Source organism: Gorilla gorilla, chromosome 6, assembly GCF_029281585.2.
Source record: "Gorilla gorilla gorilla isolate KB3781 chromosome 6, NHGRI_mGorGor1-v2.1_pri, whole genome shotgun sequence".
In the NCBI taxonomy this organism is placed as follows: Eukaryota; Metazoa; Chordata; class Mammalia; order Primates; family Hominidae; genus Gorilla; species Gorilla gorilla.
The window spans coordinates 161,185,498-161,200,165 of NC_073230.2; the positions used below are offsets into that span (position 1 = coordinate 161,185,498).

General features: G+C 40.9%; 1 protein-coding gene and 1 pseudogene across 21 annotated transcripts in view; one reads left to right on the forward strand and one right to left on the reverse strand.

Moving 5' to 3' along the window:
* Positions 1-14,668, reverse strand: part of KMT2C (lysine methyltransferase 2C) — a 300,175-nt gene that overhangs the window by 230,301 nt on the left and 55,206 nt on the right. The gene's annotated exons all lie outside the window — the stretch shown is intronic.
* On the forward strand, positions 196-3,176 carry LOC115932750 (septin-7-like; annotated as a pseudogene).

A 14,668-nucleotide genomic window follows, 5' to 3' on the forward strand; every position in this document is an offset into this window, starting at 1 on the left:
GGAATCCACAGGTCTTTCTTGAAGAAATCTGTAGTCAGAACTCTGTGCTCCATTTTTATCCAGAGAAGGAACAGGAAGAGAAGAGTGTGGTCTCCTAGAAATCTAGCACTGGAGAAACGAGGAAAATTCTTCCAAGGATGGTCTCCCACTCAGAGCTGAGGAAGCTTTTCTACTCAGCAGATGCAGTGTGTTTTGATGTTGACAGCACGGTCATCAGAGAAGAAGGAACCAACATTCAAAGCAGCTGCCAACTATTCCAAGTTTCCCAGCTGGAGGAGGCCTGCCCTGCACCTTCGCAGAAGCCCTGAAGCAGACACCCCAGGGAGCACCTACTGGGGGCACCCCCGGCTGGCACCAGCATACAAAGTGAGACAGGGTCTCGCCTTATTTCGCAGGCTGGTCTGGAACTCCTGAGCTCAAACAATCTACCCACCTCGGCCTCCCAAAGTTCTGGGATTACAGGTGTGAGCCACCTTACCCAGAGAGGCGAACCTGGATTGGGAAAGTCGACATTAATCAACTCATTATTCCTCACAGATTTGTATTCTCCAGAGTATCCAGGTCCTTCTCATAGAATTAAAAAGACTATACAGGTGGACAATCCAAAGTTTTAATCAAAGAAGGTGGTGTTCAGTTGCTGCTCACAATAGTTGACACCCCAGGATTTGGAGATGTAGTGGATAATAGTAATTGCTGGCAGCCTCTTATCGATTACATTGATAGTAAATCTGAGGACTACCTAAATGCAGAATCACAAGTGAACAGACGTCAGATGCCTAATAGCAGGGTGCAGTGTTGTTTATACTTCACTGCTCCTTCAGGACATGAACTTAAACCATTGGATATTGAGTTTATGAAGCGTTCGCATGAAAAAGTGATTATCATCCAACTTATTGCCAAAGCAGACACACTTATACCAGAGGAATGCCAACAGTTTAAAAAACAGATAATGAAAGAAATCCAAGAACATAAAATTAAGATATATGAATTTCCAGAAATAGATGATGAGGAAGAAAATAAACTTGCTAAAAAGGTAAAGGACTGTTTACCTCTTGCTATGGTAAGGTAGTAATACTATCATTGAAGTTAATGGCAAAAGGGTCAAAGGAAGGCAGTATCCTTGGGGTGTTGCTGAAGTTGAAAATGGTGAACATTGTGATTTTACAATTCTAAGAAATATGCTGATAAAAACACACACTCAGGACTTGAAAGATGTTACTAATAATGTCCACTATGAGAACTACAGAAGCAGAAAACTGGCAGCTGTGACTTATAATGGAGTTGATAACAACAAGAATAAAGGGCAGCTGACTAAGAGCCCTCTGGCACAAATAATGGAAGAAGAAAGAAGGGAGTATGCAGCTAAAATGAAGGAGATGGAGATGGAGCAGGTGTTAGAGATGAAGGTCAAATAAAAAGTTCAAAAACTAAAGGACTCGGAAGCTGAGCTCCAGTGGCGCCGTGAGCTAATGAAAAAGAATTTGGAAGCACAGCACAAAGAATTAGAGGAAAAACGTCGTCAGTTGGAGGATGAGAAGGCAAACTGGGAAGCTCAACAACATATTTTAGAACAGAACTCTTCGAGAACCTTGGAAAAGAACAAGAAGAAAGGGAAGATCTTTTAAACTCTCTATTGACCACCAGTTACGTATTAGTTGCCAATATGCCAGCTTGGACATCAGTGTTTGTTGGATCCGTTTGACCAATATGCACCAGTTTCATCCATAATGATGGATTTAACAGCATGACAAAAATTATTTTTTCTTGTTTTTCTTGATGGAGATTAAGATGCCTTGAATTGTCTAGGGTGTTGTGTACTTAGAAAGTAACAGCTCTAAGTACCTTTCCTACATTTTCTTTTTCTTTTTTTTATTAAACAGATATCTTCAGTTTAATACAGGAGAACATTTTACTGTTGTACAATCATGTTCTGGTGGTTTGATTGTTTACAGCCTATTCCAAAATAAAAGGACTGTGGAAGGTTAAAAAAAAAAAAATAGTTAAGGGCCAGGAGCAGTGGCTCACACCTGTAATCCCAGCACTTTGGAAGGATAAGGCAGGCAGATCACTTGAGGTCAAGAGTTCGAGACCAGCCTGGCCAACATGGCAAAATCCTGTCTCTACTAAAAATACAAAAGTTGGCCGGGCATGGTGGCACGTGCCTGTAATCCCAGTTACTTGGGAGGCTGAGGCAGGAGAATCACTTGAACCTGGGAAGCAGAGACTGCAGTGAACCAAGATCACGCCACCACACTCCAGCCTGGGCAACAGAGTGAGGCCCTGTCTCAAAAAAAAAAAAAAAAACAAGATGGCAAATTATATTTTGTGTATATTCTACCACAACTTTTTTAAAACTCAAATCAAAATCTGACTGTTTGTAAAGATCAATAAAATTGACAAGCTTCCAGCAAAACTAACACACACACAAAAATGACTACTATGGTTTGAATATCATTTGCCCTCACCAAATCTCATGTTGAAGCTTGGTCTGCAATGTAGCAGTGTTGAGAGGTGGTACCTTTAAGAAGTGATTAGGTTGTTAAGAGGGATTAATGTCATTCTGAAAGGAGTTCTCACTCTTGGAGAAGTGAACCCACATGAGTAGGTTGTTATAAAGTGAGGATGCCTCTCATGTTTGGCCTCTCTTTGCAAACATGTGCTTCCCCTTGCACTTCTCTGCCATGTTATGACATAGCACAAAGCCCTCACCACATGCGGCAACCCATCTTAGATTTCTCAGCCTCCAGAACCATAAACCAAATAAATCTTTTTCCTTTATAAATTACCAACTCTCGGGTATTTTGCTATAGCAATAGAAAATGAACTAAAACAGGAATGAAAGAGGGGATTTCACTATAGACCCCACAGACATTAAAATGACAATAAGGTTGGGTGCAGTGGCTCATGCCTGTAATCCCAGCGGGCAGATCATGAGGTCAGGAGATCGAGACCATCCTGGCTAACACGGTGAAACCCCGTCTCTACTAAAAATACAAAAAAATTAGCTGGGCGTGGTGGTGGGCACCTGTAGTCTCACCTACTCAGGAGGCTGAGGCAGGAGAATGGCGTGAACCCTGGAGGCGGAGCTTGCAGTGAGCCGAGATCACACAACTGCACTCCAGCCTGGACAACAGAGGGAGACTCCGTCTCAAAAAAAAAAAAAAAAGACAATAAAAGAGCAGTATGAACAACTCCACACACATGTTTGATATCTTTAAATGAAATGGACCAATTCATAGGAAATGACAAACTACCAAAACTCACCCAAGATGAAATATGTAACCTGAACAGCTCTGTAACTATTAAAGAAATTGAATTTATAGTTTGAAATTTTCTGAAATAACAATCTCCAGGCCCAGATGCTTTCACTAACTAATTTCTAACCAACATTTTAAGATGAGGTAACACCAACTCTACAGAATCCCTTCCAGAAAAAGGAGGGAACAACATTTCTCCACTCATTTAATGAGGTCAGCATTATCCTAAAGCCAAAATCAGGCAAAGACAGTACAAAGAAGCAAAACTAAAGACCAATTTCCAAAGTGAACATAAACACAAAAATCATCAAGAATATATTAGCAAATCAAACTCACGAACATAAAAAGAGTAATATACCACACCATGTGGGGTTTATCCCAGGAATGCTACACTTGTTCAATATTCAAAAAATCAATCAATGTAATCTACCATGTTAGAAGTCTAAATCACTGGTCAGCAAACTACGGTCCAGAGGCCAAATCCAGTCCTGTACTTGGTCTTTGTAATAATTTCATCGGAACATAGCCATGTATATTTGTTTACACACAGTCTACATCTGCTTTCATGCTACAATAGCAGATATCAGCAGTTACAACAGACAGCATATTGCCAGCAAAGCCTAAAATATTTACTATGTGACCCCTTACAGAAAAAAATGTGGGAGGTCACCACCATTAGACCTGCCTTACAAGAAATGCTAAAGAAAGTTCTTCAAATTGAAACAAAAGAACTCTAAAAACATAAAAACATATTAAAGAATAAAACTCACTATAAAGATAACAATATATTCAAATTCAGAATACTCCAATACTGTAATGGTGGTACCTAAATCAGATTTAAGTCTAGTATAAATGTAAAGAGACAAAAGTATTAAATATTAACTATACATACAAAAATTTGGTAATGGATACATGATATATAAAAGATATCCATTATGAAATCAATAGTACAAAATGTGAAAGGAGACGTTAAATGTAAAGTTGTGGTATACTGTTGAGGTTGTCAGCTTAAAATAGACTATTAACATTATAAGATGTTTTATGTAAGCTTCATGGTAACCACAAAAAAAAGGCCGTAGTAGATACATAAACCAGAAAAGAACCAAAGCATATCACTATCAAAAAAATCATCAAATCACAAAGGAAGACAGCAAGAGAGGAAGACTGAAACAAACAAACTTACAAGAGTCAGAAAAATTGACAAAATGGCAATAGCATCTCCTTGCCTATCAATAATTATTTTAAATGGAAATAAATTAAATACTCCAGAAGACACAGATTGGCTGAGTGATTTTTTTTTAATTTTTTCATTTCATTTTATTTTTTTTTGAGATGGAGTCTTGCACTGTCGCCCAGGCTGGAGTGCAGTGGCATGATCTCAGCTCACTGGAAACTCCGCCTCCCAGGTTCAAGCAATTCTCCCACCTCAGCCACCTGAGTAGCTAGGATTACAGACACATGCCACCACACCTGGCTAATTTTTGTATTTTTAGTAGACATGGAATTTCACCATATTGGCCATACTGGTCTCGAACTCCTGACCTCAGGTGATCCACCTGCCTTGGCCTCCCTAAGTGCTGGTATTACAGGTGTGAGCCACCGTGCCTGGCCGAGTGGATTTTTAAAAACAAGATCCAATGATATGCTACCTACAAGATACATAAAACAGAAAATCAAAAGCATATCACTACCAAAAAATCGTCAAATCACAAAGGAAGACAGCTAGAGAGGAAGACTGGAACAAAGAAACTACAAGAGTCAGAAAAACTGACAAAATGGCAGTAGTAACTCCTTACCTATCAATAATTATTTAAAATGAAAAGAATTAAGCTCTCCAATAAGAAGACACAGATTGAATGGATTTTTGTTTGTTTAAGACGGAGTCTCACTCTGTCGCCCAGACTGGACTGCGATGGTGTGATCTCAGCTCACCGCAACCTCCGCCTCCTGGGTTCAAGCGATTCACCTGCCTCGGCCTCCTGAGTAACTGGGATTACAGGCGCCCACCACCACACCCAGCTAATTTTTGTATTTTTAGTAAAGATGGGGTTTCACCATGTCGGTCAGGCTGGTCTCAAACTCCTGACCTCAGGTGATCTACCCACCTCGGCCTCCCAAAGTGCTAGGAATACAAGCGTGAGCCACTGCACCCAGCCAAGAGGATTTTTAAAAACAAGATTCACCTATATGCTGCCTACAAGAGACTCTCTTTAGCTTTAAAGGACTGAGGCTGAAAGTGAAGAGATGGAAAAAGATATTCCGCACACATGTTAACCAAAGAGAGCAGAGGATCCTTACATAAAATAAAATAGACTTTGAGTCAAAAGGTGTTAAAAGAGATCAGAGGTCAATTCATCAAGAAAATGTAACATTTATAAATATATATACATGCCCCAATTTGGAGCACCTAAATATATAAAGCACTATCAATAGAACTAAAGGGGGAAATAGCAATACCGTAATAGTGGGGAACTTAAATACCCCACTTTCGACAATGGATAAATAATCCAGACAAAAAATTAATAAGGAAACACAGACTTGAACATTACAGACTAAATGGACCTAACAGACACATACAGAACATTCTAGCCAACAGCAGCTGAATATACATTCTTCTTAAGCAGACACAGAATATTCTCCAGGATAGATCATATGTTAGGCCACAAAACAAGTTTTAACAAATTCAAGAAGAATGAAATCATTTCAAATATCTTTCTAACAACAATGGTATGAAACTAGAAATCAATGACATAGGAAGAAAGCTAGAAAATTCACAAAGAAATCAAAAGGGAAAATCTGTTAATATGGTTGTCATATTTACAAATCAAGGAAAAATGATCATCTCAACAAATGCAGAAAAAAATCAGATATAAATGCAGTAAGACTTCTATGTCCACGGGTTCCGCATCTGTAAATCCAAATGACTATGGATCAAAGAAATATTATTTGTTTATTACTGTCGCTTCAGCTGTATACTCCATGAAGACTAGAAATTTGTTCTATTCACTGCTGCACCCCCAACACCTAACAGCACCAGATGAAACATAAGCACTCAATATATGTTTTGTTGAAAGAGTAGATGGTTCTGTAACTCAGGACAAAAATATGGATTCAATAACAAATATTGAGATAACAGCCTAACAATTCTGAAAAGCAAGTTACAGTTCTGTCTCCCACTGAACAAAATAATAAAATTTCACAGGGAATCAAACTTTAAAACAAAGCCACTTAATACTGGATGTTGTGTCATTAAGCTAAGTGATAAGAAATAAGACACTTTAATACCATAAAGGAACAGGCTAAAGTGTCATAATTAGCAGAAAATATCACTAATGTCTACTTGGAAAATACAAGTTTATCAACTGAAATGTTGAAAGAGTTCTTTAAGATTGTCAGATCAACACAGTAACATATAAACATCAATAACTTTTCTATACAGCATACTGAAGAAACAGTAGAAATAATCTATTCTACTGTAATAGAGATATCAACAACAATAAATTACTAGGAATAACTTTAATAAGTAATATAAAACTCTACTTATGAACATAAAGGAAGAATAAAGTATCCTGAGACACAAACCTAATTTTTTTTAAAAAGGGGACAAAGGATATGAACAACAAATTCATTTTTGAATAAGAAATTCAGACACAATTAATCAACCTATAGAATATGATAAAGTGCTCAACTTTACCAAGTAATCAGGGAAATCGAACAATGATATGAAAAATGAAAACTACTGGTCAGGCCTGGTAGCTCAAGCCTATAATCCCAGCACTTTGAGAGGCCAAAGCGGGCAGATCACTTGAGGCCAGGAGTTCAAGACCAGCCTGACCAATATGGTGAAACCCCGAGATCTCTACTAAAAATACAAAAATTAGCCAGGCGTGGTGGCACATGCCTGTAGTACCAGCTACTCAGGAGGCTGAGGCACAAGAATCACTTGAACCTGGCAGGTGGAGGTTGCGGTGACCCGAGATTGCACCATTGCACTCCAGACTGGGCAAGAGAGCAAGACTCTGTCTCAAAAAATAGTAATAATAATAATAATTAATAAAAATTGAAAGGAAATTTTAAAAAAAAAATTTTTAAAATGAGTGAATGAGAAAAACAAATTCTCAATAGAAAAATAACAAATACAGTCCAACAACTGAAAGAGTGAAAGTCTCTGAACACATGAGATATTCAACTAAACAATTTTAGAAATGGAAATGAAAGCAAGGAGTATCATTTCAGATACCAAATTAGCAAAGAGTGATAACACACTCTGCTAGTCAGGTTATGGGAAAATCGACACTAAGTAGGAGTGTAAACTGAACAATCAGGCCAGGCGTGCTGGCTCATGCCTGTAATCCCAGCACTTTGGGAAGCCAAGGTGGGTGGATCACTTAAGGTCAGGAGTTCCAGACCAGCCTGGCCAATATGGTGAAACTCTGTCCCTACTAAAAATACAAAAATTAGCCAGGCATGGTGGCACACTCCTGTAATCCCAGCTACTTCGGGTGGCTTGAACCCGGGAGGCGGAGCTTGCAGTGAGCCGAGATCGCAGCATTGTACTCTAGCCTTAGTGACACAGGGAGACTCTGTCTCAAAAAAAAAAAAAAAAAATTGAAGAGAAAAACACAAGGAAAAAAATCCATGCAAAATCAATTTTTCAGAACTCCCCGATTAAAAAATAATGTCAAACATTAAGAGGAATATCCATTTTGCTTACAGACATACCTCATTTTATTTCACGTCACAGATAATAAGTTGTTTGTTTGGGGACACAGTCTCACTCTGCTGCCCAAACTGGAGTGCAGCGGCACAATCTCGGCTTACTGCAACCTCCGCCTCCCAGGTTCAAGCGGTTCTCCTGCCTCAGCCTCATGAGTAGCTGAGACTACAGGCACATGCCACCACACCCAGCTGATTTTTTATTTTTAGTAGAGACAGGGTTTCACCATGCTGGCCAGGCTGGTCTCAAACTCCTGACCTCAGGTGATCTGCCCACCTCGGCCTCCCAAAGTGCTGGAATTACAGGCGTAAGCCACCACACCCAGCGAGTTTTTTTTAAAATAGCAAAGGCTTTTGTCAACCTTGCACTGAACAGGTCTTTTTTTTTTTTTTTGAGACGGAGTCTTGCTCTGTCGCCCAGGCTGGGGTGCAGTGGGGATGATCTTGGCTCAATGAAACCTCTATCTCCCAGGTTCAAGCAATTCTTCTGCCTCAGTCTCCCAAGTAGCTGGGATTACAGGCGCCCACAACCACGCCCAGCTAATTTTTGTATTTTTAGTAGAGACAGGGTTTCACCATGCTGGCCAGGCTGGTCTCAAACTCCTGACCTCAGGTGATCCACCCGCCTCAGCCTCCCAAGTGCTAGGATTACAGGTGTGAGCCATCGTACCCAGCCTGAACAAATCTACTGACACCATTTTCCAGCAGCATGCACTCACTTTGTGTCTCTGTGTTACGTTTTAGTAATCCTCAAAGTATTTTGAACTTTTTCATTATTATTATATCTGTGATAGTGATCTACGATCAGTGATATATATATATTTTTTCCTTTGGTTGAGAAAGGGTCTTGTTCTGTCACCCAGGCTGGAGTGCAGTGGCACAATCACAGCTCACTGCAGCCTCAACCTTCCGGACTCAAGTGCTCAGCCTCATCAGTAGGTGGGACAACAGGCATGTACCACCACACCCGGCTGATTTATTTTTTATAGAGATGGGGTGTCACCATGTTGCTCAGGCTAGTCTCAAACTCAAGCGATCCTCCTGCCTTGGCCTCCCAAAGTGCTGGGATTCCAGGAGTGAGCTACCACGCTATCTTTGATGTTACTATTGTAATTGTTTTGGAACACCATGAACCACGCCCACATAAGATGGCTAACATATAATGTGTGTTCTGACTGCTCCACCAATTAGCCATTCCCTATCTCTCTTTCTCCCTCTTTTCAGGCCTCCCGTTTCCCCAACACACAACCATATTGAAATTAGGCCAATTAGTTAACCCTAATCCTACAATGGCCTCAAACAATTCAGGGAAAGGAAAAGTCACGTGCCTCTCACTTTAACTGAAAAGCTACAAATGATTAATCTTAGTGGGGAAGGCATATCAAAAAGTGAGAAAGGCCTAAGGCTAGACCTCTTGTACCACTCAGCCAATTGTGAATGTAAACGAAAAATTCTTGAATAAAATTAAAAGCACTATGTCAGTGAACATGAAACAATCTTGTTGCTAATATGAAGAAAGTTTTAGTGGTCCATATGGAAGATTAAACCAGCCATAACATTCCCTTAAGCAAAAAGCCTAATCCACAGCAAGGCTCTAACCTTCTTCAGTTCTATGAAGGCTGAGAGAGGTGAGAAAACTGCAGAAGAAAAACTGGAAGCAAGTAGAGGTTGGTTCATGAGGAAAAATGCTCTCGTCATAACATAAAAGTGGAAAGTGAAGCAGCAAGTGCTGACATGGAAGCTGTAGCAAGTTATCCAGAATATCTAACTAAGATCATTGCTGGAGGTGGCTATACTAAACAAGGCGTTTTATGTAGACAAAAGAGCCTTCCATTAGAAGAAGATGCCATCTAGGACTTTCACAGCTAGAGAGGGAAAATCAATGCCTTGCTTCAAAGGTCAGGCTGGGGCCACACCTGTTATCCCAGCACTTTGAGAGGCCAAGGTAGGAGAATCGCTTGGCCACAGGAGTTCAAGGCCAGCCCGGGCAACAAGGCGAGACTCTTGTCTCTTTTAAAAATAATAAATAAATAAATAAAAACTGACTCTCTTGTTAGGGGCTAATGCAGCTGGTAACTTGACGTTGAAGCTAATGCTCATTTGCCACTCAAAAGTCCTAGAGCTCTTAAGAATTATGCTATATCTAATCTGCTTGCTGTCTACATATGGAACAACAGTCTCCTGGATGACAGCACATCTGTTTAGAGGTTGGCTTCCTGAATATTTTCAGTCCACTGTCAAGACCTACTGCTAAAGAAAAAACATTCCTTTCAAAATATTAGCACTCACTAACAATGGACCAGGTCATTCGAGGGCTTTGATGGATATGTTCAGAAAGAAGAATGTTACTTTCATGCCTGCCAGTACAATACAACATCTATCCTGCAGCCCATGTATCAACGAGTAATTTCAATTTTTAAGTCTTACTGTTTAAGAAATACATTTCGGCCAGGTACGGTGGCTCATGCCTGTAATCCCAGCACTCTGGGATGCCAAGGCAGGCGGATCACTTGAAGCCAGGAGTTCGAGAACACCCTGGCCAACATGGCAAAACCCTATTTCTACTAAAAATACAAAAATTAGCCAGGCGTGGTGGCACACACCTGTAGTCCCAGATACTCGGGGGGTGCTGAGTCAGGAGAATCGCTTGAACCAGGAGGCAGAGGTTGCACTAAACCAAGATCGCACCACTGCACTCCAGCCAGGGCGACAAAGCGAGACTCCTTCTCAAAAAAAAAAAAAAAAAAAAAAAAGTGATTCCTGTAGTAGATTTGGGCAAAGTAAACTGAAAACCTTCTGGAAAGGATTCACCACCGTAGATGTCATTAAGAACATTCATAATTCATGAGAGGAAGTCAAAATATCAACATGAACAGGTGTTTGGAAGAAGTTGATTCCAACTCTCATGGATGACTTTGAGGGGTTCAAGACTCAAGTGGAGGAAGTCATTGCAGATGTAGTGGAACCAGCAAGAGAATTAGAAGTGGAGCCTGAAAATGTAACTGAATTGCTGCAATCTCATGATAAAACTTGAACAGATTAGGAGTTGTTCTTTACAGATGAGCCAAGAAAGTGGTTTCTTAAAGATGGAATCTACTCCTGGTGAAAAGGCTGTGAAATTGTTGAATGACAACAAAGGATTTAGAATACTATATAACCTTAGTTGTTAAAGCAGTGGCAGAGTTTGAGCTGACTCCAATTTTGAAAAAAAGTTCTACTTTTGGGTAAAAAATGCTATCAAACAGCATCACGTGCTACAGAGAAATCTTTCATGAAAGAAAGAGGCAATCAATGTAGCAAACTTCATTGTTGTCTTATTGTAAGAAACTACCAGAGGCACCCCAACCTTCAGCAATCACTGCTGGGATCAGTCAGCAGCCACCAACATCCTCTATCAGCAAAAAATCTTACAATTTACTGAAAGCTCAGATGATCAGTAGCATTTTTTAGCAATAAAGTATTTTTAAATTAAAGTATGCACATTGGTTTTTTAAATATAACGCTATTGAACATTTAATAGACTGCAGTAGAATATAAACATAATATTTACATGCACTGGTAAACCAAAATATTTGTGTGCCTTGCTTTATGGTGATATTCACTTTATTGTGGTAGTCTATAATGGAACCTACAGTATCTCCAAGGTATGCCTGTATTTACTTTGGTACCAATTCTAGATATATATCTGCATATATCCAGGTATTTAACTTCCTGGTCTCATGTTCCTTAAATAGTTAATAAGAAAGAGTAATTATGAACCATGCAGACCAATTAACAAGCCTAACTTCCAATATTTTCTTCACTCTGAAGTAAATATTTCCAACAGTGTATTATGTCAGAAGTTCTCTGTTTTGGGGGTGCTGTATCTTAATTTTTCTGTACTCTATTTTCAACTTCACTGAAATAATACAAGCTCTATCTTCCTTACAGATTTATAAGGAATCAAATGAAATGAAATATATAAAAGTTGTCCTCTTTCTCCCATCTTCAAAAAACTTTCCCCTGCACTTCATTTCCTGTCAGCCCTCTCCTTCAACAGCCTGGTCTGTAGAAAGAGTCCATACATGGCCTCCCTCCACTCCCTCATCTTCCATTCATTCCTTGTTCCAAGGCCCTCCCAACACCACTGAAACTTTTTTTCAATGCCCTTTTTTTAAATTATTATTATTTTTTTAAAAGCAAATTCTGCCCCCATCTTTTCATTCTTTCAGTTGAACCACTTTTTCCAAAACACTGTGCAGATGTGAAAAATACGTAGTTAAGGCCAGGGTGCAGTGGCTCATGCCTGTATTCCCAGCACTTTGGGAGTCCAAGGCAGGCAGAACACAGGTCTGGAGTTCAAGACCAGCCTGGTCAACATGGTGAAACCCCATCTCTACTAAATATACAAAAATAAGCCAGGCGTGGTGGCGGGCACCTGTAATCCCAGCTACTCAGGAGGCTGAGGCAGGAGAATTGCTTGAACCCAGGAGGCGGAGGTTGCAGTGAGCCAAGATCGCGCCACTGCACTCCAGCCTGGGGTGACAAGCAAGACTGTGTGTGTGCGTGCGTGTGTGTGTGTGTGTGTGTGTGTGTGTGTGTGTGTGTGTGTGTGTGTTGGGGGGGGGGAACCTGTTAATAAAAAGAAAAGAAAACAACTCAATTTCAAAATGGGCAAAGGAGGCCTGCCACAGTGGCTCCTATCTATAATCCCAGCACTTTGGGAGGCCAAGGCGGGTGGATCACCTGAGGTCAGGAGTTCAAGACCAGCCTGGCCAACATGGCAAAATCCCGTCTCTACTAAAAACACAAAAATTAGCCAGGCATGGTGGCACACACCTGTAGTCTCAGCTACTCAGGAGGCTGAGGCAGGAGAATCGCCTGAACCCAGAAGGTGGAGGTTGCAGTGAGCCGAGATCATGCCACTGCACTCCAGCCTAGGCGACAGAGTAAGACTCTGTCTCCAAAAAACAAACAAAAATGGACAAAGGAGCCAGGCGTGGTGGTGCACACATAGAGTCCCAGCTACTCAGAGGCTGAAGTAGGAGGATCACTTGAGCTAGAGGATCACTTGACCCCAGGAGTTCAAGGCTGCAGTGAGCTAGAACTGTGCCACTGCAATCCAGCCTGTGTGACAGAGTAAGACTCCATCAAAAAAGACAAGGGCAAAGACATGACAAGAGAGAAAAAATAAGTATAAAATTAAAGACAGAGAGAGAGAGACTTCAAAAAGGAGGACAGGGCAGGGCACAGTGGCCCATGCCTGTAATCCCAGCACTTGATAGGAGGCTGTAACGGGAGGATCACTTGAGCCCATGGGTTCGAGACCAGCCTAGGCAACACAGCGAGACCCCAGTATCTACAAAAACTAGCTGGGAATGGCTGGGCATGGTGGCTCACACCTGTAATCCTAGCACTTTGGGAGGCCGAGGCAGGCAGATTGTCTGAGCTCAGGAATTCGAGACCAGCTGGGTAACACGGTGAAACCCCATCTCTACTAAAATATAAAAATTTAGCCAGGGGTGGCAGCATGTGACTGTAGTCCCAGCTACTTGGGAGGCTGAGGCAGGAGAATCACTTGAACCCAGGAGGCAGAAGTTGCAGTGAGCTGAGATCACACCACTACACTACTTCACTCCAGGCTGGGCAACAGAGCGAGACTCCATCTCCAAAAAAACAAAACAAAACAAAACAAAAAAAACTAGGCTGGGCACAGTGGCTCACACCTATAATCCCAGCACTTTGGGAGGCCGAGGCAGGCAGATCACCTGAGGTCAGGAGTTCAAGGCCAACCTGACCACTATGATGAAACCCCACCTCTACTAAAAACACAAAAATTAGCTGAGCATGGGGGCATGCGACTATAATCCCAGCTACTCGAGAGGCGGAGACAGGAGAGTCGCTTGAACCTGGGAGGCAGAGGTTGCAGTGAGCCGAGATCGCACCATTGCACTCCAGCCTGGGCAACAAGAGCGAAACTCTGTCTCAAAAAAAAAAAAAAACTAGCCGGGCACAGTATTGCGCACCTGTATTCCCAGCTACTTGGGAGGCTGAGATGGGAGGGTCATTTGGGCCCAGAAATTCGAAGCTGCAGTCAACTATGATTGTGCCACCGCACTCCTGCCTAAGTAACAGAATGAGATCTTGTAATTTAAAAAATAAAAGGATAGGTAGGATTTACAGACTGGAAAATGGGAAAAAGATGAGAGTGGAAAAAGGAAGGAGGGGTAGCAAGAATGGCGGGCAGGTGGACAGAAAAGTAAAATTCAGCCATGTTCAAAAGGGAACAAATAAAAGCACTGAAAGGTAAGACAGACCTAGTATATTTATGACTCGAATCCCAAGCTAAGAAACTGGAACATAATTTAGCAGAGAGACTCCAAAAGTTTTACAGCAAAAAGTATTAGAATCATTTATATACTGGGAAAAAATAGCCTCCTCATTTTAATAATCCAGATTGGGAAATCAGATCTAAAACAGATGTTCAATGGACATCCCATTTCTTTTGTAAAAGCAACTTGAGTGGTCAGTCATCAAGTTTTGTTCTGTTTTTAATTCACAATGAAAATCTGACTACTCATTTATTCAACAAATATTTGAGTGCCAGCTATGTGCTAGGCACTGTTCTAAACACGCCAATAACATTTATTTAGTGGGACTGATTCTGTACTCTAGAACAATGGTTCTTAACTGGGGAGAGGGAGCAATTTTTGCTC